At 49.5% G+C, this 2,500-nt stretch overlaps 1 pseudogene; it reads right to left on the bottom strand.

The window, feature by feature from the left end:
• Positions 1 to 2,500, bottom strand: part of LOC144740296 (28S ribosomal RNA) — an 8,320-nt pseudogene that overhangs the window by 2,389 nt on the left and 3,431 nt on the right.

Raw genomic sequence — 2,500 nt, 5'->3', positions numbered from 1 at the left:
CACCCACACCCTGCACTGGTTTCTCACACCATCTCTTGAATTCGACCTGCCGCCAGTTACATGGTTTTAAGTATACCGGCTCTCTCGAGGCGAGGTCTGTAGAAAACACCGAAGGAATCGCTTGACAATCACCTCCGGCTCGGACCCATAGGTTTCTGAACTTCTCATCCACACCCTGCGAGGACACTACCTTTCGTATCATAGCATCAGAAGAGTTGGCAATGCGCTGCAGCCTTCTTAGCTGCGCGGATGGAATCATGCTTTCCAACTTCATGATTGCCAGGCCTCCATCACAAGCTCTGGCGTATAGCAGTCCGTTGCAGGTAGAAGGTGGCAGATGGAGCCAACCCTTAACCGCGTTCCTAATCGCTTGGTCCAAAATTCGCAAGGTGGTCGGTCTGCAATCTGCATGGTCGCCTGGGTACAGTAGTCGCGGTAGGGCGTATGCATTGAGAATTTCCACCTTCTGAGTCGGTTTCAAAGGTGCCTCGTCAATGTTCGAGATCCATTTCTTTAATTGTACATTCAAGTCTGGCTGTACAATGCCAGTCCACGGGCTGATCTTCATACCAAGGTATTTCGCGGAATCCTCTGGCCCAACCATTTGGACTTTTACCTCTGCTATGGCCCACGGGTCGCAGTTATTCACCGTGTACGAATCTTTCGTTGGGTTCAGCATGAAGCCCTGGCATTTGTTGGCTTGAACCTTAAGCCCTGATAGTTTGCAGAATGATTCTAGGATGGCGATGTTGGTGTTCATGCCCTCCCACGATTCACTCATCAACACCAAGTCATCTGCAAACGCCAGCGAAGTCACGCACTCAGCTTCAACAGTGTATCCGACACCATGCGTCTCCAAGGCACATAAGAGAGGGTCCATGGCTAGGCTGAACAACAAGGGAGACATCGGATCACCCTGTTTCACACCAACTCGGATATTAATTTCCGGGCTCGAGGCGTCCTTATTCTTAAACGAGGTCGTGCATTGGTCATAGGCGTTTCGAATGATGTTGACCATATGCTCGTCCACCTGTTTTTGCCTTAGAACCCACATGATGTGGGCATGAGACACCGAGTCGAAGGCCTTCGCCACATCGATGAATACCACCGCCAACGACTTTCGAGCCTTCTTTGCCTGATTCATAATGTCTTGAAGTACCTTTAGGTTCTCAGAGCAGCCTGGTGCCGCGATAAACCCGCGTTGCCGCGGATTCAGAGCGCAAGCACGTTCTAGGCGTGCCGTGAGGATCTTGGAAAACAGTCTGAGAATTATGGAGCTAATCGTTATTGGCCTCCAATTTCCCAGATCCTTCAGTAAGTCCTCACTCATAACCTTGGGTATCAGAACAGACCTATTTCTTTTCAGGTCTTTGGGTATGATGCCAGTAACCAACCAAGCGTTGAACAGGGCTGCCAATGTCTTTCCCTCTGGATCAGCAACGATGATTGCTGCCTTTGTCACGCCATCTGGTCCTGGCGCCGATGATGGTTTAATAGCACGGATGCCCGCCACCACCTCTTCCTCCATAATCAGGGCTTCAAAGTGGTCATTGTTCGCGACCGTCAGCGACTTAAATTGGCCGAGGCCATTAAAAGGTATTGCTTCCTCCCACTTGTTACGGTAGAAGTCATGCACCACATTAATAGGGATCTGGCACTCCTGTTGGTCTTTGCCATCGAGAACTAGAGAGGCCAACCTAGAGCGGTTTCTGTAGAACAGCTTCTGATGTTTCATGAAGTTGCCTCTCTTTACCGCTCTCCTTTTCATCCAAGTCCTCGTAGGCATCGTCCTGGGCATGATAACATCCTCTGAGGTTTTCGAACGGCCACCTCTCGTCCTAACCACTCGCATCATTCGAAGCATTGACTTTGTTGCATTGTCAACCTGGACCTCCTGTTGACCCTCCCCCAGCAGCCATGTCTTCATCACCTCTCTGGCAGGGCCTTCACGTTTTTTGCTTGGCTTAAGCATAAGCAACTCAGATGCTAGAACGAGTTTGGCCCTCACACCCGACGTAATATCTGGCGAGGGTGAAACGGTCTCGAGGTACCCAGAAACAGTGTTCAAAGTTTGTTGCTTGGGAGCAACTTTCTTCTTGGTCAGGCATCGTCTCTTATCCGATATTTGCTTATTGGTTTTCGTAACCAGCTTTGTCGCAATAAGCATATTGATGTTCTTTTTCCCGTGGAACTGCACTTCTAGATGGGCCAACTGGGTCTCTTCTTCCAAAGACCAGCAGCTTAGATGTGCTCCTCTCCGCGAGGTATTTTTCGTCAACGCTGTGATTCTTTCTTCATTTCGCACTGATGGGTGTGCATGTCTCTTATGTTGGGAAAGACCAGTAGCTGACCCAAAACGCAACTGGCAACATTCACATCCCCACATCAGGCTTTCATTCGGTATTTTCCTTCCCCCACACTTGGGGACATGACATGATATCGATCGGTAGTTTGAGTTCGTTTTGTCACATTTCGAGCACTTAAACATCAGAGGAATGTC

Source organism: Lampetra planeri, unplaced genomic scaffold, assembly GCF_965212315.1.
Source record: "Lampetra planeri unplaced genomic scaffold, kcLamPlan1.2.h2 scaffold_2029, whole genome shotgun sequence".
Classification (NCBI taxonomy): Eukaryota; Metazoa; Chordata; class Hyperoartia; order Petromyzontiformes; family Petromyzontidae; genus Lampetra; species Lampetra planeri.
This window is presented reverse-complemented; position numbering and strand designations above follow the sequence as displayed.